At 47.7% G+C, this 26,162-nt stretch overlaps 1 protein-coding gene across 3 annotated transcripts in view; it reads right to left on the reverse strand.

Moving 5' to 3' along the window:
- The window catches only part of PACRGL (parkin coregulated like), a 239,588-nt gene extending 214,718 nt beyond the window's left edge, over positions 1-24,870 (reverse strand). The window contains exon 1 of one of the 3 annotated variants that reach the window (XM_086964036.1): positions 24,648-24,870. The gene's annotated coding sequence lies outside the window, so the exon portion shown is untranslated. Of the gene's footprint in view, positions 1-3,886; positions 3,963-4,314; positions 4,458-24,647 lie in introns of those variants that run through there. The other 2 variants (XM_086964035.1, XM_086964037.1) reach the window with 2 other exon arrangements.
- Positions 24,871-26,162: the final 1,292 nt, after the last annotated feature.

The raw sequence follows: 26,162 nt of genomic DNA on the forward strand, positions 1-26,162 counted from the left end.
ACCATAGATTTTATATTGTGTTTTTATTCTTTAAAGGGTACACTCTTTCAGTTCATTACAGGATCAGAAATCTCAGGCGATCATTTCCCTAACAGTATTGTTCTTAAGTTAACCATGAACGATTCCTATCACATTAGGAAGAGCCTACTGACCCAAAAATCATTGAGCATGGATAGAACCAACGGTTTCTCTGTGAAATGGTCAAGGATTGATCCATTAATAACAACAAGTAAGGTCATATCTAAAGGCACTCCCATGGATAAATATCTGTCTGGAGTAGGATTCTCCCCCCGAGCAAATTATCTCCAGTTTTAGGGAGATCCTGAAAGGTATCCAGGCTGAACTACATCGCAATCATAAACCAGGTAACCAATCTGCGCCAAGATGGTTTAATACGGCATGTCGAAAAGCTCTAACCGCTTTAAAAAAAGGAATTACACAATCCAACTAGAGACAAAAATAAAGTAGCCAAACTAAGATCTGAGTACAAACAGGCCCAAATCAACTGCAAAAAGGACCATAAGAACAAACTGTGGGCCCAATTACATGAGAGCTGCTATAGCAAGGACAGCTCCCAGTTTTGGCAGGTAGTCAAATCTCCTTTCCTGCTCGAGGCGAATTCACATCAGCATTTGGACGTAGCTGTGACCGCGGATGAGTGGATGACTCACTTCTCAAAGATCTTTAGTGACTCCCGCTTGGTCTGCGTCGCACGGCCCGATCCAACAATTGCGTCCTCCAAAAAGGGGGTTTATCCAATAGATCTTCACTTTACACTCGGTGAGGTCATACGTGCTTTATCCTCCTCAAAAACCGGAAAGGCTCCCGGCCCAGATGGTGTCCCACTCGATATATTTGTCACCAACATTGATTTATGGTCCCCAATTGTCACTCAGCTAATGGCGGCAGTTTTAAATACTGGCCTTTTGGACTCTTGGTCCTCCTCTATACTTCTCCCAATTTTTAAAAAGGGTGAAAGAAACAATCCCGCCTGCTACAGGCCCATCTCCCTCCTGGATTCACTGGGGAAAGTTGCGGGTCGCCTAATCCTGGATCGTCTCCAGGACTGGGCGGCAGAGAAGAACATCATCACCGACCTCCAGTATGGATTCCGGGAGGGACTGGGTACTGTTGAACAGGCCTTAAATCTAACCCTTTTAATAGGAAAGTATGTGGGAGCAAAACGGGGTAACTTATTTATGGTCTACGTCGACCTCAGTGCGACGTTTGATTGTGTGATCCACGCCAAGCTGTGGTCCATTTTGGAGGAGTTGGGTGTTGATCCTCCTCTCATCAAGTTTCTACGCGAGCTTTACTCTGATGCCTCGGCTTGCATAAGATACGGCATGGGTGGAGAATTAACATCCTCTTTTCAATTAACCCGAGGAGTTAGACAGGGCTGTGTCCTGGCTCCCTTCTTGTTTAACCTATACACTAACGGTCTGGAAGCAGCCATGTTAGAAGGGAGCCAGGATTTACCTACCATCAACCATCGCCCTATCCCAGCACTACTTTATGCTGACGACTCCGTAATTTTTGCTAGGACCCTAGTACAGCTTCAAAATCAGATGGATAAATATTGTAATTTCATGCTTTCACTTGGGTTAAAAGTGATTAAGAGTAAGACCTTCGTCGTGCAAACAGGGCCTAAGGTAAAAAGTTCTAAACATCTTTGTATTGAGCAATCCAAACTGGAACGAGTTAGGGAATACCCTTATCTGGGTATTTTAATAGATGACCAGCTAACCTGGAAAAGGGCGTTGGTAACCAGAAAACTGCTTTACCAGCGAGCGACCTCTGCCCTTGTCTCATTTTCCAGAAAACTGGGTAAACCCACTCCATCTGTACTGCTTAAAATCCATCAAGCAAAATGCCAGAGCATCGCAACATATGGAGCCGGTGTATGGGGCTACGTAAACACGGTAGACTTGCAAAAAATCCAAAATGGCTTTGCCAAATATCTGCTGGCACTCCCACAGAGTGCCCCTACATACGGTTGTCATATCGAGCTTGGAATTGACTACCTAGCAGACTACATCAAATGTCAACCAATACTCCTATGGCACCGTATTTGGACTAAGCCACAATGCCATTTAACACGTGCCCTGATCTCAGAATGTTTAGAATTGACATCTTGGAAAAATATCCCATGGTTGGTGTATGTTGTCAATTTCCTGAAAGACCTGGACCTCATTCATTACGTTACTGAGCCATCATCTATTACTGAGATAAGTAGAAAAGCCTTGAAGCACCAATGCCTCAATCATTCAAGAGAATTACGTCTGTCTGGCGAAGTAGTTAAGCAATCAAATGCTCATATATTGATGGTCCAAGTGACCCCAGGTATACAGCCTTACCTTACATTTTATATATCGAACCATGAAAAATACCTATTAACCAGGCTCCGTTTCAATCTGTTTTTTCGACTGGTCACCTTTCCAACAATGTTAAATTGGTCACACGAATTAGTAAAATGTCCATGTGATCAGGTCTCCCCTCAAACGACTATACATGTAGTGTTGTTTTGTCGTTATTATGTTGAAACGCGTAAACGTTGGATTGTACCATTGTTGCGCCAGATGGGGCTGAGGACCTGTCGCCCGGCATTTCTAGCATTGCAACAGCTAGAAACACAATATGTGGCAAAGAATGTAGCGATGTTTTTGAAATCATGTTTAACAATCCGTAAAGCCATAGAAATGACGTCTAGCTGAATTTTTGATTATCTGTATTAATTTTGTATATGACTTAAAGAGTAATCCTTTTTATATTTTTTAACTTGTAATGTAATAATGTGATTTTACGATGATGTATTTAAATTTATGATGTACTTTTTATGATTATCAAAACGATTAATCGAATAAAAGATTTTGACTTGACCTCTATATTGTCCTGTTAATGCCTCCTCTGATGTCTAATTAATGTCTCCTCTGATGCCTAATTATTGCCCCTCTGATACATTGTTATTGCCTGCTCTAATCCCTGTCAATGCTCCCTCTAATGCCTTCTTATTGCCCCCTCCGATGTCGTTATTGCCCTGTCTGAGACCCTGACATTGCCTCCTCTGACGCTGTTATTGGCCTGTCTGAAGTCCTGTAATTGTCCCCCTTTCTGGCTCTGGGTATCTGCTCTGTTCCTGGTTTGTTTATTTTGAGGCATCGGGCAGGAATTTCAATGATGGGGGGGAGGGGGATCCAAGAGAGCAGTAAAGAGTTTTTTTAAGGTTGCTACTGATGGTGGTGTGGTTAGTTACTGCAATGAATGAAACAAAATATATTTTAAACGTTATTTAAAAAAAAATAGAGAAACCACAGTACCTGATGCACAATAACTTTAGAAATCCGAAACTGTCCTATGTTGGATTTGGTGATCTAATGTAGGTATTACAATACAGGTACGATTTGATGTTTTGTCCCATACAGATTTTATTCCTAACTTCTCCTGATAAAATGTTATTCAAAGTGTCATATGACATAGACGTAAATGCCACCCTTAAGAAGCGTATAAAAATGTCACTCATAAGCATGCTGAAAACTTGGCAGCTATGTGCGTTAGTCCAATCCAACAAGTGTCATAGTCATAGTTGTTTGAATGTCACTCATAATTACATTGAAATAAAAAAAATGTCACACATAGGAATCTGAAACCTTGGCAGAAATGTCAATATTGATTGACTTTCAGACTCTGCTTTTTAAGCTCTGCCCCTCGTGACAACACCTTTCCTCTTCTTCTCCCTGACACCCAGTTTGCGGGTTCCAGAAGTAAATTGTTTTCAATTGCAACACTGGCTCCCACCTCCAATTAAAGCGTTCCAGGAATCACACCCCCTCCCCCCAATTTCTAGCACTGTTCGAAACAAACAACAGGTTCTGTAAAAAGAGGAAACCTGGGAGTCGAGGCTGGTCTTGGAAAGGCAGAGACTGTGGCTGGCGGTTTGGGTCTACAAGCTTCACTTTTGAGCTGCTGGCGCTGGGCATGGGCAGAGCACGCGCATGTGGTATAAATGGCCGATCGTTGCCATAGGAACCAACGCCGTCACACACAAGGCTGCAGGTGACATGGCGTTTCTAAACTGACTACAGAGTCAAAGACACCGAAGAAACCCCTACGATGACAGTGGTATAGGATGCAGCCTCCGGATTTGATGTGCACCCGCGATGCCTGGTTAGCGACCTGGCGCACAGCTCAGTAACGGGCCTGACTTCCACACATGCACATTTTAACCAAGCTCAAACACATTCTGTAATTAAACCGCTCCGTCAAAAAAAACTCTATTTAGAATTACAAAATAAGAAAACACGTCTCTGCACTCACCAAGAGATGGGGACTCAGAGGGCAACCGGCGACGTCTGATTAACCAGCAGCGGCAGCATGAAAGTACAGTTGCCAGCAGGGGTCGCGGAAGAGGCTGGAGCTCAGGACCGTCTGTCCCTGTTACTGTCTCCTCCTCTCTACACAGGTTAGTTTGGGGGCGGAGTCTCACGCGGTTACACGCGGTTACGTGTGGACCCGGAAGTGGTATGAATCGTAACAGACTTGAGTGAGCCAGAGCTTCTTCACGCCTGTGTGTTTTACACAGCGTCAGGAGGAGTGCCATGAATATATATGTAAAGTTGGAAAGAAGGTGTCACACGTTGACTGCTCATCGAAAATCCATTTAGTACTTAAAACGTATCGAAACTGGTTCATCTTCTAATAAATGTTCTCGTGTTGCCTTCCTGAAAATATTCTGACAAAAGGTATGATTTTGGCTACAAGTTAAACAGTTGCGTCACTAAAAGTGAAATATCCCTTAATGCAGACAGCGCCAATGAAAAGTTAGACGCCCTGGCCCTTGCCACGGTCTCTCGTGGTCAAAGCTGGTTGTGTTTGCCGGTGAGTTCTGAGGTTCGGCTGAGGGCATTAGTGGGCTCTAGGCCCACATACTTGGAAATGAAAGACGCAGACACAGCATTGTGGTCAGGCATTCAGGCCAAGTCAATTGGTATAGTCTACAGATGCCATGCTTAATTTGCAAACAAATAAAAAAGCATAAGCAATGAGCTCAAACTTATTCCTACAAGGCAGTCACTCATGCTGCTGAATGTAGGGGTTTATGAATACCAAGGCTTATACATTTTGATTCTAAGTCATGCTTCTTTCTTCGTTCACCCTACATTTCCTATCTCCGTATCTTACTCTTGTAGGTTATTTTTCATTCCTGCTATGTCCAGTTGTCACTGTCCCCTTATCTTCCTCTGCCTTCTTTTTCCCTTTAAAAAAATCTCTCTTGCTCTGTACCAAAATGTGGCAGAAGAAAAATTATTCTCTCAGGCCCCCAAAAATGAATTCCCTCTATACCAACCATCTGCATAAAGTAAGCTCTGCATACAGGACGTAAATGATTCACAAGAGGTGGAAGGCCTCCTGCACTTGTACCTGCCCAGCCCCGCAGCCACTGCCAGTAGCTGCTCGCTGCTGCTGCACAGAAATGAGCTGCCGAAGTAAAGGACAGCTGGAGTTCTTGCCTGTCCGAAGGTGAAGGTTCATATATACTCAATACACTTCTTCCTTATCGCTCTATTCTCCCCTCTTTATGCCTTTCCTCCCATTCTTCAAATACAGAGCACTGTGTTGTGTTGTCGAGCCCCCAACCACGACAGGAGACCAACGATTCTTTATGGTACTTCTTTATTTATTCTTCAGGTCATCACTCTTCCAGCGTCCTGCCCCTTGCCCAATTCCCCTAGCTCTGTCTGAGCTTGCCCCCTTGACCGGAAGTCGTGTCCGGTTTTGGCCCCCTCCCACACTCCTGCCTCAGGGTCCTAGTGCCCCTTCTCCAGGGCACGACATCTCCCCCCGTGTTTCAAAACAAACACTTTGGTGACACCACCTATTGTCATTGATAGAGAAATGAACGAGAGAGAGAGAAGTTTTCTAGGTGAAGTTCATCGCATCACATCTCTTCGATCAGTCTCTTTGGCCTCTTGCATTCCCTTCTCGGCCGTGTCTCTCCACTGTCCATTTGTGCACCTTCGTCCTGTCTGGTTTCTTCCAGCACTGGTGCCTGCTTGTCTTCTTCTTTGATCGTCAATTCTTTGAAGTGCGAGCTGTTCCTTGGGATGTGGTAACGCCCTGCTGATGCAGTTATCATGGGCCCTTTCACTTCAGTCACCATCAGCGGATTCTTTGAGAACGGGCTGTCTGACTTCCTCAGATGTCTTTGCTTCACTATCACGGTGTCTCCTTCTTTCAGCCGCGCCGGACTGGCATGCCTCCTTGCATCAGTGTACGTTTTCATTTTTGTCTTTGCTTCTTTGTCCTTGGCGGCAATGTGGTCTTACTCTTTCTTTGCTATCTCCTCCATCTGTGGAATCCTCGTCCTGCTCAGGCGGCCTAGCACTAGCTCAGCTGGGCACCGTCCTGTGGAGCTGTGAGGAGTGTTTCTGTAGTCCCTTAGTATCTGGCACAGGGCCTGCCCTATCGATATCTGTGTCATCTTGACTCGTTGTACAGCTTTCTTTATCGTTCCCATGAACCTTTCTGCCATGTCATTTGCCTGTGGCCACAGCAGTGTTATTTTCCAGTGTCGTATCCCTAAGTAGTCCATGAATTTTCTGAACTGCTTCCCCGAGAAGGGCGGACCATTGTCCGTCTTTAGAGTTTGTGGGGAGCCCCATGCTGCGAACACATCATCCATGACTGTCAGCGTCGCGTTTGCTGATGTTGATGCCACTTTCCGTACGATGGGAAATCTGGAAAATTCGTCTATTATCACTAGCAGGTAGTTCCCTGTCTCCAGGGGCCCATAGAAGTCGGCTGCCAATTCGGTCCACACTTCTTACGGGAGCTCTGACATCTGTAGAGGTTTCTGCTTGGTTGGCTGTCCTGTCACTTGACAGATATGGCAGTGTGCGACTGCTGTTTCTACTATGTTGTCTAGTCCCGGGAACCACACCTTATCCCGTAGCATTTTCTTGGTTGCTACCATGCCTCTGTGTGATTCATGCGCCAGGTCCACAATCTGTCTCCTCAGCGCTTGGGGCATTACTATTCTTGTTCCTCTCATCATTATTCCATTTTGGGTCTCTGTGAGCTCTTCATGGATCTTCTTGAATGCCAACAGTTCCTCTTTTATCACTCCTTCCACAATGCTGTTGTTATTTACATGCCTCCACCTCTGTTGTCTTGTCACTTTCTGGATTGCTTGCATGGTGGGGTCTCGTTTCGTTTCTTGTTCCAGTTCTTCCATCGTTATTGATGCTGGTGTGTTGTGCTTCAGTATGAAGTTCAGGTATTCCTCCGCCATTGTGGTTGCCTCATGTGGCAGAGGATGTCTTGACATGTAGTCAGCTGGGTTGTGTTCCTTTCCTGGTTTATGTATGATTTTGAAATTGTAGTACATTAGTCTTATTCCCCACCTCTCTATTCGGGGAGGTATTTTTGCGTTGGGATTGCCATAGATCGATATTAGTGCTTGGTGATCTGTAATTATTGTGAACGGTTTCCCGTAAATGAACATGTGATAATGTTCGCATGCCCATACTACTGCCAGACTCTTTTTTTCCGGTTGAGAATATGCTCTTTCAATGTCCGATAGGCTCTTGCTTCCGTAGGCCACTACGCACCTTGCCGATTCCTTGCCTGGTCTGTGTTGTGCTAGTATTGCACCCAACCCCACTGGGCTGGCATCCACCGTCTATTCTGTGCAAAGCAGCGGATCAAAGTATGCAAGGTGATCTACTACTGTCACTGCGTGCCTGATCTCTTCAAATGCTCTGCTGCATTCTTCTGTCCATGCAAAGGTCTGGCCTTGCTTAGTTAGTTCTCGCAGTGGTGCGCTCACTGTGGCAAAGTCTTTTATGTACCTTGCGCAGTAGCTAGCAAGGCCGAGAAATGACCTCACTTCTGCAACGTCGCTTGGGTGTCTTGCTTCCTTTAGCGTGTCCACTTTGCTGCGATCTGGTCGCATTCCTTTTTTGGAGAAGATGTGGCCAAACAACACCAGTTCGTCTCGCCCCAGTTCGCACTTGTTCTCATTTAGCGTCAGCCCCGCCTGCTCTCGTTGGGAACACACATCTCGCAGCGCCTTGTCATGTTCATCATCTGACTTGCCGAACACCAGAATGTCGTCACTGAAGTTCAGACTGTTTTTCACTGGCCTTATTACTTGCAGTATTGTTTCTTGGAATATTTCAGCAGCTGATGATATTCCAGAACTCAGACGTTTATATCGGAAGAGACCCAGGTGCGTGGAAAACGTTGTGATATACCTGGACTGAGGGTGGAGTTCTAGCTGATGATATCCCTTGCACAGGTCTAGTTTGGAGAAACGTCTTGTGCCTGTTAGGCAACGGATCATATCATCGAGGTGAAGTCCAGGGTGTCTTTCGCGTTCGATTGCTGTGTTCGGTATTCTCATGTCAATACAGATGCAAATCTTGGACGCCCGTCCGCGCCTGGACCGCGCCCAGCGCCAGACCCCCTGGTCCCCGTAATGCCCAGCCCACTCGCATCACTTACGATGCCACCTCCCTCCTAGCCCTAAACCCCGGCCGCTCCCCCAACTGCGTCCAAGCCGCTCCTGGACACACCCATGGACCCTTCTCTTGCAACTCCTGCAAGTTCGACGGCACCAAGAACAACTCCTCATCCACTAACACCAACCAGATATCTGACACCAACCACCTTAAATGCATCCTGCTCAACACCCGCTCGGTCCACAGGCACGCCATCGACCTCTGGAATCTACTAGACACCGTTTCACCGGACGTCGCCTTCCTAACAGAAACATGGATGAATGCTTCTTCAGCCCCAGCCATCACCATTGCCATTCCGGAAGGATACAAGATCATCCGAAAGGACCGCATCAAGCATACAGGAGGAGGCATCGCTATCGTCCATAAGAACTCCACCCGCATCTCAACCAGCTCAGATGTCAACCTCGCTAGCGCCGAACACCTTCACTTCCAGATCCACACCGACCCCAAGACCACACTCAGAGGCACCCTCCTCTACCGGCCTCCAGGACCCCGTGCACAATTCAGTGACGACTTCACTGACTTTATCACCCCACACGCCCTCCCCTCCAAGGAATACATTCCAATTGGGAGACCTCAACTTTCACCTGGAAAAGAGCAACGACAGCAACGCCACCACCCTTCTGGACAATCTCGCCAACCTCGGACTCAAACAACTCGTCACTACCCCCACCCACATTGCAGGTCACACTCTCGACCCTATCTTCACCTCCAGCAAACATGTCTCATTCAGTCACACCACAGCTCTTCACTGGACGGACCACAGCTGCGTTCACTTTACCTACAATAAGACCACAATCCACAACCATCCCCAACCCACCCTGCGAAGAAACTGGAACAAAATCACCAGCGACCAGATCTCCTCATCGCTTCTACTAAACCCCCCCGCCCACACCTCAAACCCCGACCAAGCAGCCATCAACCTCACCCAATGGCTATCCAACAGCGCCGACATCCTAGCACCGTTGAAAAAACGCCTAATCAAGCTAGGCAGCAAAAACGCATCCTGGTTCAACGATGATCTTAAGAAATCGAAGAAACACTGTCGCTCCCTCGAAAAGGCCTGGAAAAAAGATCCTAACACCAGCACCAGGGACGCCTTCAAAAACGCCACCCGCATACACCACCAACTAATCCGGTCTGCCAAGAAAGCCGCATTCAAAGACCGTCTAGATAACAACGCCCACAACAGCAAGGAATTATTCAACATCGTCAAAGAATTTACCAACCCATCAGCCAACTCCAACAACATCACTCCCTCCCAAGCCCTCTGCGACTCCCTAGCTTCCTTCTTCCACAACAAAATCGCAGACATCCACAACAGCTTCGACAACCGACCCGAAGACCAACCCACCCAATCTTCTGCAGGACCTTCACCCCCCTTGAACATCCTTAACGACTGGAACCCAATCTCCACTGAGGACACCATCCGCCTGATGAACTCCATCCACTCAGGATCCCCAACTGACCCATGCCCTCACCACATCTTCAACAAAGCAGACTCCACCATAGCACCACACCTCCGAGATGTCATCAACTGCTCCCTCAACTCCGCCACCTTCCCGGAAAGCTGGAAACACGCAGAACTCAGCGCCCTTCTGAAAAAACCCACAGCTGACCCCACCCAACTCAAAAACTACCGCCCCATCTCGCTTCTTCCATTCCCGGCCAAAGTCATTGAGAAAGCTGTCAACAACCAGCTCGCCGCCTTCCTCGAAACCAACAAATCCCTCGACTCCTCACAGTCCGGCTTCCGAGCCAAACACAGCACTGAGACCGCCCTCATCGCAGCAACAGACGACATTCGAACTCTACTGGACAATGGAGACACAGTCGCCCTCATCCTCCTCGACCTCTCCGCTGCCTTCGACACAGTCTGTCACAGCACCCTTCTACAGCGCCTCAGAGACGTAGGAATCCAAGGAAAAGCACTGGAATGGATCACCTCGTTCCTCACCGGAAGAACACAGAGAGTCCGTCTCCCACCATTCAAGTCAAAGGCCTCTGAAGTCATCTGCGGCGTGCCACAAGGATCGTCACTCAGCCCCACCCTCTTCAACGTATACATGAGCCCCCTTGCGGCCATCGCTCGCCAACACAATCTCAACATCATCTCCTACGCGGATGACACTCAACTGATCCTATCACTCACCAAAGACCCTAACACCGCCAAAACCAACTTACACGAAGGAATGAAAGAAGTTGCCAAGTGGATGAAGCACAGCCGTCTCAAACTGAACTCAGACAAAACAGAAGTCCTCATCTTAGGCACCTACCCCTCCGCCTGGGATGACTCTTGGTGGCCAGAAGCCCTTGGAAAAGCCCCCATCCCGACGGACCACGCACGGAACCTGGGCGCCATCCTGGACTCCTCACTCTCGATGACCAGACAAGTCAACGCCGTTTCATCATCTTGCTTCAACATTCTTCATATGCTCAAAAAAACATTTCGCTGGATCCCCACCGAAACTAGAAAAACGGTCACCCACGCACTGGTCATGAGCCGCCTGGACTACGGAAACACACTATACGCCGGTACCACCGCAAAACTCCAGAAAAAACTCCAACGCATCCAGAACGCTTCAGCCAGGCTCATACTAGACATCCCGCGTAAAGAACACATCTCTGGTCACCTGAAAAACCTCCACTGGCTCCCCGTAAATAAGAGGATTACTTTCCGCCTCCTAACCCACGCACACAAAGCACTTTACGAACTTGGGCCCGAATGCCTCAACACACGATTGTCCTTCTACACCCCCTCCCGTCAGCTACGATCCTCCAACCAAGCCCTTGCCACGGTACCTCGCATCAAGAAAACCACTATGGGAGGTAGATCCTTCTCCTACCTGGCAGCTAAAACCTGGAACTCACTTCCCACTCACCTTCGCCTTACTCAGAACCACCTAGCATTCAGAAAGCAACTTAAAACTTGGATATTCGACAAGTAATTCCCCACCCTCCCTCTAGCGCCTTGAGACCCTATGGGTATGTAGCGCGCTATATAAATTTCTTGACTTGACTTCAGCACTGCCACTATTGGTAATACCCAGGGCGTCGGTCCTTCGGCTGGTTATATGATGTCCTGCTTGAGCAGCGCTTCAATCTCTTCTTCTACCTGTGGTTGCAGGTGTATGGGCACTCGCCGGTGGTGTTGAGCTACTGGCTTTACTGCTTCATTGATGTGCAGTGTTATTTGGCGCCCTTTTAACTTCCCTAGCCCCTGGAGGAGTTTGGGATATTCTTTCAAGATGCTTTCCTTCTCTGACATGTTTTATGTCATTTCGAGGAGGCCCATCAAATGTGCTGTGACATTGCTCAATAGGCACGGTGCTGGAATGTCACCTTTCAGCACATGAATTTCTTCCTTTATGGTTTGTCCGTTGTATGTCAGATTTTCTGTGAATTTTCCCATGTACGTCACTGGTTTACTTGACCCCCATGTGAATACCTCAACTTTTAACGGCATCAACACTGGCTTTACATCCATCTTCTCATATTCTGACACACACGTGATTTTACATGTTGCTCCGCTGTCTAGCACAAACCGTGCCTTGTGTGGTCCCACCTCTATGATCACGGACTCCGTCTTCTCTATTGTGTTCTTGTTCACGAGGCGGATGCTTTCTTGATTCCTGCCTTCATCGGTGGGCATGGCAGCAGTGTCTGACATAAGGTATAGTCGTTCTACCTTTTCTTCTTCCTCTTCTTCTCCTGACTCTATCGAGGAGCTTCTGTTTGCTGTTTCTACATGTCTGACATGTCTGCTCGTCATCATCCACGGTCTTCCCGATCTTCCTCTGTCACTTCTGAACTGCAGTCCAAGGTATACACTGTCAAAGTGGTTGCTTCTGTTGCATTTTCTGCATGTTTGGCCCATTGCCGGACACGTGCCTCTGTGTGGAAACTCAAGTCCGCATCTGTAGCATGTTGATTCAGGTTGCTTCTTTGTCGCCTGTTCGTTGTGCCCTTTTTTCCAGCGGCTTGTGCGGTTGCTGTCTGCCATGCGGTGTGCCTGTTCGCCCGCCATTCCTTTCCTCGCTCCATCTGCTTCGCTTGCACTGTTGCTCTTGCCTCGGCCCTTGCCAGTGACAGGATCTTCTCCAGTGAGGTTGGTTCCTTCAGGGTTCTCGCACGGAAGTCCGTGTCACGGCATCCTTCAATGATGCGCAGGCGAATCTCTTGTTCGTTATCGTACTTGTCGAATTCGCAGTGAGTTACTAGTTTCCGCAGTCCGTCGCAAAATCATCCAACGATTCATCCGTGTGTTGAAATGCTATTGTGAAGGTATATCGCTCAAAGTCAATGTTTCTCTGCGGATCAAATTTGTTTGTTAGGCATTATATTAGCCCTTTGTACATTGATGTCTTATCTTCTGGTAGGGTTACTAGTAAATTGTCTACTTCATCACCCACTAGATTTAGGAACAGACCCAGTTGTTTGGCCTCTGTCACATCTGTGTTCTCCATGTATCTCTCGAATCTTTTAACCCACCGCTCCCATCTTATTCCCACTTGCGGCTCTGATAGGTTAAATGGGAGATTTCTGCGAAATTGGGCGCCTGGGCTGGCGCCTTTCGCTCCTTGGTTCGGCCATTTCCTTTCTCCTGCTTCCTTTGCAGTTGCTTGTGCTTGTTTCTTTTTACTGTGCTTTTATTGGCCCTTGTGCTTTCCTATCTTCCTTTCCTTCTTTTGTTTGCTTCTATTTTGTTCTTTATTGTTTTTGTTCTTAATTCTTCTTTCTTTTCTGTTTCAGTGCTACAATGTATCATCCAATGCGATGATTCCCTGTGGCGTGGCTCTGACCGACAGCCTGTCTGACGTCATGATCGGCGAGGTGATGTCAAACGACTACTACTGAGACAACCGGGTCCAGTCAGGTTGTCTGCTACATGCCAGCGCTGCTGGGTACATCACATCCTACTGCCTAACCGCGAGTTTTGAGAAGACGCAGCTCCGAGGTGGTTGCATTACGGGCGGCGCCGCAAATTCAATGATGGCGCCTCTCGCAGTGCTGCTTTGCAGGCAGCTCGCACCAAATTGGGCTGTGCTAGCTCAGCTGGTCCCAGAAACCCGACCTCATCTGACCTCAGCCTGCCTGCAGTGCAGCAGCCAATCCTTGCAGACCAGAGTAAGTTGCTGCCTGCAAGCGCCAGCAGCACCACAGTCCTAGTCCTCCGGACACGGACACGGACACTCAGACTTATCAGCGGCCGGGCCGCGGCCCAACTAGGTACTGTGCGTTTTAGTTTAAAACAGATCATGTTATTTCTGGTCTTGATGCTCCATTATTGCGCTCTATGATGCCCACTTATTGTGCCCACTTATTGTGCCCGGTACCTGGTTATTGCCCTAGCTGGTGCCATATTATTGTCCCGTCTGGTTACCCTCGCAGTCGCCTTATCTTTGTCCTCTATGATTGATTGTTATTGCCGGCTCTGACGACATTATAGCTCCTCTGATTTGCTCCACTGCCCTCTCGTTGCTCTATTATTACCCTATCTTAAGCACCAGTTTTGTCCTCTCGGTCACCCTGTTATGGTCTCATCTAATTTGCTTTTATTTCTGCCTCTGATGCTCAGTTATTGATGCCTCTGAGGCCCTATCATTTTCTCCTGCTGATGCATTGTTAACAACCCTGATGCCCTTGTAATGCCCCCCTGTGATGCAGTATTATTGCCCTCTTTGAAATAGTAGGATTTCCTTATTTATTGCCCTGATATTAATCCATTTCATGTACTATCATTGTCCTGCCTTATGCTGTTATTGCCTGCTCTATCTACCGGTTAATACCCCCTCGTAGTCTCATTACTGCAAACTGTGATTCCAGTATTGACCTCTTTTCACAGGACGAACTGCTGTTGCCAGGACCCTTTGTCGAGTGAAGGACATTTGGATCTGCCAAGTCTTGTGCCTTTGCCCACCCGCCTCCCGCCGCCTGACCCGTGCTCCACCTCGGGGTTGGCCGCCGAGCGGAGCGCGGTGTAGGGATACTAAACTACACTACCCAGTATCCTCTGCGGCGCTATTCGCGTCATTCGTGCGCCAGGAGGCGCTTAAGTTCACAGTCAACCCCCGTCTCGCGGGACGCCGGGCGAAGCCCGGGCCAAGGGCGGGCCCGTTCAAGACCGGGTAAGACTGGACTGGGCCACCCTACTGACATTTTTTCTCTTTTTACCCTCTTTCTAAGTGATATATTCCTGTCGCCTTTTTGGCGTTCTGTATTACACCCTGAAATTGTGTTTATTGTATTTGCTAATATGTCACCTAGAATCACCAGAAACAGCAAACCTTCTCATGCTGCCCAGGTCATAGGCCCAATAGACCAATTTATTGCAAAGGCAAACGACGCTATAAATCAAGGTGTCCTCCTGCTAGAAAGGAGGGTCTCTCAAGACCTAGCTGCAGCCAAGCGCTCCTCCTTGGGAATATTGGCAGCAGCTAAAACTCCACAACGCAACTCAGACCCTGGCTTACATCAAGAGACCCACACGGTCCCAGGTACCGTGGACTTATCAGTGTCCATTGACCTTTCAGCAACACAAATATCACACTCTCCCACATCCCATCTTTCCCCATCAATTGAGAGAACCCCGACTCTCTTTATAAATCCAACTGAGGAGGATTTTCCTTCTCCTAATACTAGGGGTCAGAGGGAAGGTGCTATTCCGAAAAAAAGGAAGGGGAAAAAAGGAAATAAGAAATCACCCCAAAACAATCCGGAAACTCGCCAGGACTCTCTGACACAATCCACTGTTCAATCTCCTATCTCAGTCCAACATATATCCCAACCATCATTACCTCAACAGCAGACTATCGCCACAACGTCAGACATAATAAATCTTTCATCTGACATATTCAACTCTACCTCTAGTGGTAATACAGGTAGTGGGCGGGATCCTACCACTCACGATACTCACACACTGGCTTCTATAGAGGCCTTAATCAAATTACATCTGAAACCTATTGAGATATTGTTGTCAAAAATTGAAAAAACATTAGCAACACTAACATCTGATCTAAAAACCAAGAAAAGTTCGATCCCCACGCCTTCTCTTTCTGTGGCCCAATCACACAATCCAAAACCAAAAAATGTGGGGGGAACAATTCTCCATCAAACACCCCAGGCTCACAAATCGGTGAATACCACAGCGGTAGTCCACCAAAAACCAATAAGCACAAGTGTGCAGCAAACAGCAACTAACACCGCTGCAAAAAAGAGCCTTGCTACTTCCTCCCTTCCAGCTCCGCCCTTACCATCGGTCCATACCACCACCTTACCTACTACATCGATCACGGCAAAAACACCAGCAACCAAAAACGCAGCTTATAACACAAGACGTAATGGAGCTCGCCCTGCTCATCTTCCCCCAGAAGCAACCCCATTCGGTATTATTATGACCGGGGTTCCTGCGTTGCACATTACCTCAGAAGAACCTGGTAGGTCCTTAAAAAACAAGGTACTTCACTGGTTATCAATCAACAGGCCTCTTCCTCCCTACGCCAACAATAGAGTTGTCTCAGTTCGTAGAGTCCCCTGGGTAGGGAAGGAGCCAAAAACGATCCCAGGAGATTGTGTAATAATAAACTTTGAAGATCCCCAAACAGTTGAACATATTTCCTCTTGGGGTTCTCAAATATCTCCAGAAGGAATTGGCACGAAAAGACTATCCTTTTTCTATCCTCCAGCTAAATCCCTGGCTCCAGGCCCTGAGTGGAACTGGACCCAGGTAGGAAGCTGGAATAGAAATCCGGATTGGTCAAACTGGACGGGTCAAGGAGGTAGAGACACCACGCCATTTCTTGACTGGAGGGGTGTTCCTACGTATAACAGGTTTGATTGTTTGGAGATGGTGGATTGACCACCATCGGCCAACATTCTGGACGATAGGAACCCACCCCCACTTGGTCTACCAACACCGATGTCATCAAATTTCTCTCAATCTCCAATTTTATCGACTAAAGTAATGCTATTACCAACTTCAGTAGTCTCAATTGGTGCAGTAGATGTACACTCTCAACAATGTGCTGACATTCAGCCCTGTCTTTCCACCGCAGGTGACTGTCGAGGTGATATTTTGCCCTGTTCTCCTAATGCTGACTATCATGTACCCCTTAATACTCCATCCCAAATAGGAGGTCCAGCACTTAACATTAATACTTCGTCGACCCTGCTGGTACCTATACTATTCTGGAATGTAGCAGGACTTCGATCAAAGATTTTACTTAAATCTTGGCTGGAATTTGTAACTACACACCAGATAATTTGTTTGCAAGAGACCTGGACAATTGACCCACTGCAAATACAAGGTTACAAAACATACCATTCTCCAGCTTGTTCAACCACCCATGGCAGACCTATGGGGGGTCTAGCGGTATAGATTTCAAATAACCTTGCAGTAAGGAAAATCTCCATCCTTCATACCACTTCGAATTATCAAATACTACTGGTTACTTTTAAAAATGGTACGTCATATTGTCTCATCAATTTTTATAATAATTTATCTCCAGTAGAATGTGCGAAAACTGTGTCTGCAATTTCTCTGTCTGTAAACGATCAACGCACTAAGCAATTACCATCTGTGTGTAATGTAATATGGGGAGGGGATTTCAATGTTCCACTGTGTCCTAATTACAAGAAAACCAACTGTGGCCTTCTAGATGAAAATGATTGCCCATTGACACACTTTACCCACTCCCTCGTAGGAGACTCTTTTAACGATAGTTTAATGTCTCTAGAATTGACGTATGCTAATGAACTTGCAGACCCTCCTGTGGAATTTAAACCTACCTTCCACGGTAGGGGTTGTTATAGCACCATAGATTTTATATTGTGTTTTTATTCTTTAAAGGGTACACTCTTTCAGTTCATTACAGGATCAGAAATCTCAGGCGATCATTTCCCTAATAGTATTGTTCTTAAGTTAACCATGAACGATTCCTATCACATTAGGAAGAGCCTACTGACCCAAAAATCATTGAGCATGGATAGAACCAACGGTTTCTCCGTGAAATGGTCAAGGATTGATCCATTAATAACAACAAGTAAGGTCATATCTAAAGGCACTCCCATGGATAAATATCTGTCTGGAGTAGGATTCTCCCCCCGAGCAAATTATCTCCAGTTTTAGGGAGATCCTGAAAGGTATCCAGGCTGAACTACATCGCAATCATAAACCAGGTAACCAATCTGCGCCAAGATGGTTTAATACGGCATGTCGAAAAGCTCTAACCGCTTTAAAAAAGGAATTACACAATCCAACTAGAGACAAAAATAAAGTAGCCAAACTAAGATCTGAGTACAAACAGGCCCAAATCAACTGCAAAAAGGACCATAAGAACAAACTGTGGGCCCAATTACATGAGAGCTGCTATAGCAAGGACAGCTCCCAGTTTTGGCAGGTAGTCAAATCTCCTTTCCTGCTCGAGGCGAATTCACATCAGCATTTGGACGTAGCTGTGACCGCGGATGAGTGGATGACTCACTTCTCAAAGATCTTTAGTGACTCCCGCTTGGTCTGCGTCGCACGGCCCGATCCAACAATTGCGTCCTCCAAAAAGGGGGTTTATCCAATAGATCTTCACTTTACACTCGGTGAGGTCATACGTGCTTTATCCTCCTCAAAAACCGGAAAGGCTCCCGGCCCAGATGGTGTCCCACTCGATATATTTGTCACCAACATTGATTTATGGTCCCCAATTGTCACTCAGCTAATGGCGGCAGTTTTAAATACTGGCCTTTTGGACTCTTGGTCCTCCTCTATACTTCTCCCAATTTTTAAAAAGGGTGAAAGAAACAATCCCGCCTGCTACAGGCCCATCTCCCTCCTGGATTCACTGGGGAAAGTTGCGGGTCGCCTAATCCTGGATCGTCTCCAGGACTGGGCGGCAGAGAAGAACATCATCACCGACCTCCAGTATGGATTCCGGGAGGGACTGGGTACTGTTGAACAGGCCTTAAATCTAACCCTTTTAATAGGAAAGTATGTGGGAGCAAAACGGGGTAACTTATTTATGGTCTACGTCGACCTCAGTGCGACGTTTGATTGTGTGATCCACGCCAAGCTGTGGTCCATTTTGGAGGAGTTGGGTGTTGATCCTCCTCTCATCAAGTTTCTACGCGAGCTTTACTCTGATGCCTCGGCTTGCATAAGATACGGCATGGGTGGAGAATTAACATCCTCTTTTCAATTAACCCGAGGAGTTAGACAGGGCTGTGTCCTGGCTCCCTTCTTGTTTAACCTATACACTAACGGTCTGGAAGCAGCCATGTTAGAAGGGAGCCAGGATTTACCTACCATCAACCATCGCCCTATCCCAGCACTACTTTATGCTGACGACTCCGTAATTTTTGCTAGGACCCTAGTACAGCTTCAAAATCAGATGGATAAATATTGTAATTTCAGGCTTTCACTTGGGTTAAAAGTGAATAAGAGTAAGACCTTCGTCGTGCAAACAGGGCCTAAGGTAAAAAGTTCTAAACATCTTTGTATTGAGCAATCCAAACTGGAACGAGTTAGGGAATACCCTTATCTGGGTATTTTAATAGATGACCAGCTAACCTGGAAAAGGGCGTTGGTAACCAGAACACTGCTTTACCAGCGAGCGACCTCTGCCCTTGTCTCATTTTCCAGAAAACTGGGTAAACCCACTCCATCTGTACTGCTTAAAATCCATCAAGCAAAATGCCAGAGCATCGCAACATATGGAGCCGGTGTATGGGGCTACGTAAACACGGTAGACTTGCAAAAAATCCAAAATGGCTTTGCCAAATATCTGCTGGCACTCCCACAGAGTGCCCCTACATACGGTTGTCATATCGAGCTTGGAATTGACTACCTAGCAGACTACATCAAATGTCAACCAATACTCCTATGGCACCGTATTTGGACTAAGCCACAATGCCATTTAACACGTGCCGCCACAATGCCATTTAACACGTGCCCTGATCTCAGAATGTTTAGAATTGACATCTTGGAAAAATATCCCATGGTTGGTGTATGTTGTCAATTTCCTGAAAGGCCTGGACCTCATTCATTACGTTACTGAGCCATCATCTATTACTGAGATAAGTAGAAAAGCCTTGAAGCACCAATGCCTCAATCATTTAAGAGAATTGCGTCTGTCTGGCGAAGTAGTTAAGCAATCAAATGCTCATATATTGATGGTCCAAGTGACCCCAGGTATACAGCCTTACCTTACATTTTATATATCGAACCATGAAAAATACCTATTAACCAGGCTCCGTTTCAATCTGTTTTTTCGACTGGTCACCTTTCCAACAATGTTAAATTGGTCACACGAATTAGTAAAATGTCCATGTGATCAGGTCTCCCCTCAAACGACTATACATATAGTGTTGTTTTGTCGTTATTATGTTGAAACGCGTAAACGTTGGATTGTACCATTGTTGCGCCAGATGGGGCTGAGGACCTGTCGCCCGGCATTTCTAGCATTGCAACAGCTAGAAACACAATATGTGGCAAAGAATGTAGCGATGTTTTTGAAATCATGTTTAACAATCCGTAAAGCCATAGAAATGACGTCTAGCTGAATTTTTGATTATCTGTATTAATTTTGTATATGACTTAAAGAGTAATCCTTTTTATATTTTTTTAACTTGTAATGTAATAATGTGATTTTACGATGATGTATTTAAATTTATGATGTACTTTTTATGATTATCAAAACGATTAATCGAATAAAAGATTTTGACTTGACCTCTATATTGTCCTGTTAATGCCTCCTCTGATGTCTAATTAATGTCTCCTCTGATGCCTAATTATTGCCCCTCTGATACATTGTTATTGCCTGCTCTAATCCCGGTCAATGCTCCCTCTAATGCCTTCTTATTGCCCCCTCCGATGTCGTTATTGCCCTGTCTGAGACCCTGACATTGCCTCCTCTGACGCTGTTATTGGCCTGTCTGAAGTCCTGTAATTGTCCCCCTTCCTGGCTCTGGGTATCTGCTCTGTTCCTGGTTTGTTTATTTTGAGGCATCGGGCAGGAATTTCAATGATGGGGGCAAGGGGGGGGCAAGAGAGCAGTAAAGAGTTTTTTAGGTCTCGCCTGTCGATGCGCATGCGCATCGAGCAAGCGAGACTATGGGGGCTTATCCACTCTTTATCCACACTGCAAGGAATCGTGGCGATTCCTTGCAGTGCCCGTGACTTTTAAGCTCAATGCGCATTGAGCTTAAAAGCGCGTGCACGTCCGTCTTGTTTTACCCGCTCCGCCCCCTCCCCTTCCCGCCGTGTCGCATTTCTCCTCCCCCCTCCCCTCTCCTCCGTCCGTCTTGTTTGTTTCATTTAACCCGCTCCGCCCCCTCCCCTTCCCGCCGTGTCGCATTTCTCCTCCCCCCTCCCCTCTCCTCCGTCCGTCTCGTTTGTTCAATTTAACCCGCTCCGCCCCCTCCCCTTCCCGCCGTGTCGCATTTCTCCTCCCCCCTCCCCTCTCTTCCCTCCGTCTTGTTTGGTTGTCCCTCCCCTTCCCGCCGTGTCGCATTTCTCCTCCCCGCTCCCCTCTCTTCCCTCCGCCATAGCCTTCGTGGTCTCTCCCCCTCTGCCATACAGCCCCAGCAAGTCCGTTATGAAAGGGAAACACTTCTATTTTCCCACAAGTATTGCTCTGCAGTAAGGAGCCTCAGAGAGTCAGACGGCGTGTCTCAGTTAATCTTGCGCCGCCTGCGATTTCCTCAACCAGCACCCAGCGCCGGTCAGCAGTCTCACGCCTCACAGCCACCAGTCAGCCTCCGTCCTCGGTGCCTCCACACCATTGTTGCTGCGTAGCAGGATCGGTACAGCGCTGCCACCTCACCTCTCAATGCTGTAGGTCAGGGCGCAAGGTGCGTGTCCCAGCGGCCACTCCAGCCTTTAGCACCTCCTCGCCTCGGTCTGCCTCTCACCTTCGCCGGCATCAGGCCTCCGCCCGCATCCCATAACTGCCATCTTGGGAGCGTAGTGCACCACAGGAAGGTTAAGGCGATCTCGCCCTCCAGACTTCTCCCCCAGGACTGCCGCCTCCGCAGTTTTCCGCTGTGAGTCTGCACGCCGAATCGCCTCCCAGCCGCTCACAAACAGAGTGCACATCTCCCGTTGCCGCAGCCGGTGGAAGTCTCCCCCTCAGTGCGCTGCCGTCATTTTAGATGCGCAGCGCCCAGCGATCAATCGGGTGATTTTGCTGCACTTACACCCTTGTAACAGCACCAATGCGCCCCAGCAGCAGTCCAGCTCATGCACCAGGATTTCCGCAACCAGTTTTGCAGTAAGGGGCCACCTTAGAATCGCAGGATCATTGCGATTGGGGGGAAGCTGCGGACGGAGCTCCGGAGTGCATTTCTGCAGTTTAGTGAACAGTATGCTGTGTGTAGGCAGCATTACTCTGTGGCTCTTCTGCGGAATGCTGACTGGCAGGCACTGTGCATGCATAACTATCATGCAGTTCGGCAGTTTAGTGAACCGTATGCTGTGTGAAGGCTGCCTTACGCCGAGGCCGTGTTATGCAGGCTGCTGCTGCTGACTGACGGCACGCTCGTGCTTTCATTACTGGCGCGCGGTTCTGTAGTCCGGTGAATGGCATGCAGTGCGCATGCGCTGCCCTGGGCCTGTTTTGGGTCACCGGCCCTCAATGCTGCCTGCCTGTCTGCCTCATTCACGCTGCTCGCACTCCTCTGTGACAGCTCCTGAAACTCGCCGTTTGCCAGCTCTCCCTTCCTTCACACTAATAGTCCCGGAACAATTTTCACCCCTCGGTCTTGGACTGGCAAAAAGGAGCCTATAATACCCTTCGGCACTTCAGTGCGCGTGAGAAAACCCTCACCCTCACTCACCCACCCTCAACCCCTCACCCTCACTCACTCACCCTCAACCCCTCACCCTCACTCACTCACCCTCACTCACCCTCAACCCCTCCCCCTCGACCCCTCCCCCTCAACCCCTCACCCTCACCCTCACTCACCCTCAACCCCTCACTCACCCTCAACCCCTCACCCTCAACCCCTCGCCCACCCTCACCCTGACCATCACTCACCCTCAACCCATCACTCACCCTCAACCCCTCACTCACCCTCAACCCCTCACTCACCCTCAACCCCTCACTCATCCTCACTCACCCTCACTCACCCTCACTCACCCTCAACCCCTCACTCACCCTCAACCCCTCACTCACCCTCACTCTCACTCATCCTCACTCTCACTCATCCTCACTCTCACTCATCCTCACTCTCACTCATCCTCACTCTCACTCATCCTCACTCTCACTCATCCTCACTCACCCTCACCCTCACTCACCCTCAACCCCTCACCCTCACTCACCCTCAACCCCTCACCCTCAACCCCTCACTCACCCTCACTCTCACTCATCCTCACTCAACCACCCTCAACCTCACTCACCCTCAACCCCTCACCCTCAACCCCTCACCCTCACTCACTCACCCTCAACCCCTCACCCTCAACCCCTCACCCTCAACCCCTCACCCTCACTCACCCACCCTCAACCCCTCACCCTCACCCTCAACCCCTCACTCTCACTTACTCACCCTCACTCACCCTCAACCCCTCCCCCTCGACCCCTCCCCCTCAACCCCTCCCCCTCACTCACCCTCAACCCCTCACTCACCCTCACTCTCACTCATCCTCACTCACCCTCAACCCCTCACCCTCACCCTCACTCACCCTCAACCACTCACCCTCACTCAGCCTCAACTACTCCCCCTCACCCTCACTCACCCAAAACCCCTCACTCACCCTCACCCTCACTCACCCTCAACACCTCACTCACCCTCACTCACCCTCAACCCCTCACCCTCACTCACCCTCAACCCCTCACCCTCACTCACCCTCACCCTCACACAGTGCAATAGTTCTCAGACCATTTCAGTTAGAGCTTTTAGAAATGTTTATGGCTTTTTTTATTTGTAATACTTTAGCATTGGCTACAGGAAACAAAAATGCTAAACATTTACAAAAAAAACCCATAAACAATTCTAAAAGCACTAACTCTAATGGTGCGAGACCTATTGCATTTCCAATGCTTGTTTAAGGTTGCTACTGATGGTGGTGTGGTTAGTTACTGCAATGAATGAAACAACATATATTTTAAACGTTATTTTAAAAAAAATAGAGAAACCACAGTACCTGATGCACAATAACTTTAGAAATCCGAAACTGTCCTATGTTGGATTTGGTGATCTAATGTAGGTATTACAATACAGGTACGATTTGATGTTTTGTCCCATACAGATTTTATTCCTAACTTCTCCTGATAAAAAGTTATTCAAAGTGTCATATGACATAGACGTAAATGCCACCCTTAAGAAGCGTATAAAAATGTCACTCATAAGCATGCTGAAAACTTGGCAGCTATGTGCGTTAGTCCAATCCAACAAGTGTCATAGTCATAGTTGTTTGAATGTCACTCATAATTACATTGAAATAAAAAAAAATGTCACACATAGGAATCTGAAACCTTGGCAGAAATGTCAATATTGATTGACTTTCAGACTCTGCTTTTTAAGCTCTGCCCCTCGTGACAACACCTTTCCTCTTCTTCTCCCTGACACCCAGTTTGCGGGTTCCAGAAGTAAATTGTTTTAAATTGCAACACTGGCTCCCACCTCCAATTAAAGCGTTCCAGGACTCACACCCCCTCCCCCCAATTTCTAGCACTGTTCGAAACAAATAACAGGTTCTGTAAAAAGAGGAAACCTGGGAGTCGAGGCTGGTCTTGGAAAGGCAGAGACTGTGGCTGGCGGTTTGGGTCTACAAGCTTCACTTTTGAGCTGCTGGCGGCTGGGCATGGGCAGAGCACGCGCATGTGGTATAAATGGCCGATCGTTGCCATAGGAACCAACGCCGTCACACACAAGGCTGCAGGTGACATGGCGTTTCTAAACTGACTACAGAGTCAAAGACACCGAAGAAACCCCTACGATGACAATGGTATAGGATGCAGCCTCCGGATTTGATGTGCACTCGCGATGCCTGGTTAGCGACCTGGCGCACGGCTCAGTAACGGGCCTGACTTCCACACGTGCACATTTTAACCAAGCTCAAACACATTCTGTAATTAAACCGCTCCGTCAAAAAAACTCTATTTAGAATTACAAAATAAGAAAACACGTCTCTGCACTCACCAAGAGATGGGGACTCAGAGGGCAACCGGCGACGTCTGATTAACCAGCAGCGGCAGCATGAAAGTACAGTTGCCAGCAGGGGTCGCGGAAGAGGCTGGAGCTCAAGACCGTCTGTCCCTGTTACTGTCTCCTCCTCTCTACACAGGTTAGTTTGGGGGCGGAGTCTCACGCGGTTACGTGTGGACCCGGAAGTGGTATGAATCGTAACAGACTTGAGTGAGCCAGAGCTTCTTCACGCCTGTGTGTTTTACACAGCGCCAGGAGGAGTGCCATGAATATATATGTAAAGTTGGAAAGAAGGTGTCACACGTTGACTGCTCATCGAAAATCCATTTAGTACTTAAAACGTATCGAAACTGGTTCATCTTCTAATAAATGTTCTCGTGTTGCCCTCCTGAAAATATTCTGACACAAGGTATGATTTTGGTTACAAGTTAAACAGTTGCGTCACTAAAAGTGAAATATCCCTTAATGCAGACAGCGCCCCTGAAAAGTTAGACGCCCTGGCCCTTGCCACGGTCTCTCGTGGTCAAAGCTGGTTGTGTTTGCCGGTGAGTTCTGAGGTTCGGCTGAGGGCATTAGTGGGCTCTAGGCCCACATACTTGGAAATGAAAGACGCAGACACAGCATTGTGGTCAGGCATTCAGGCCAAGTCAATTGGTATAGTCTACAGATGCCATGCTTAATTTGCAAACAAATAAAAAAGCATAAGCAATGAGCTCAAACTTATTCCTACAAGGCAGTCAATCATGCTGCTGAATGTAGGGGGTTATGAATACCAAGGCTTATACATTTTGATTCTAAGTCATGCTTCTTTCTTCGTTCACCCTACATTTCCTATCTCCGTATCTTACTCTTGTAGGCTATTTTTCATTCCTGCTATGTCCAGTTGTCACTGTCCCCTTATCTTCCTCTGCCTTCTTTTTCCCTTTAAAAAAATCTCTCTTGCTCTGCACCAAAATGTGGCAGAAGAAAAATTATTCTCTCAGGCCCCCAAAAATGAATTCCCTCTATACCAACCATCTGCATAAAGTAAGCTCTGCATACAGGACGTAAATGATTCACAAGAGGTGGAAGGCCTCCTGCACTTGTACCTGCCCAGCCCCGCAGCCACTGCCAGTAGCTGCTCGCTGCTGCTGCACAGAAATGAGCTGCCGAAGTAAAGGACAGCTGGAGTTCTTGCCTGTCCGAAGGTGAAGGTTCATATATACTCAATACACTTCTTCCTTATCGCTCTATTCTCCCCTCTTTATGCCTTTCCTCCCATTCTTCAAATACAGAGCACTGTGTTGTGTTGTCGAGCCCCCAACCACGACAGGAGACCAACGATTCTTTATGGTACTTCTTTATTTATTCTTCAGGTCATCACTCTTCCAGCGTCCTGCCCCTTGCCCAATTCCCCTAGCTCTGTCTGAGCTTGCCCCCTTGACCGGAAGTCGTGTCCGGTTTTGGCCCCCTCCCACACTCCTGCCTCAGGGTCCTAGTGCCCCTTCTCCAGGGCACGACATCTCCCCC

Source organism: Lissotriton vulgaris, chromosome 3_2 (genome assembly GCF_964263255.1).
Source record: "Lissotriton vulgaris chromosome 3_2, aLisVul1.2, whole genome shotgun sequence".
Classification (NCBI taxonomy): domain Eukaryota; kingdom Metazoa; phylum Chordata; class Amphibia; order Caudata; family Salamandridae; genus Lissotriton; species Lissotriton vulgaris.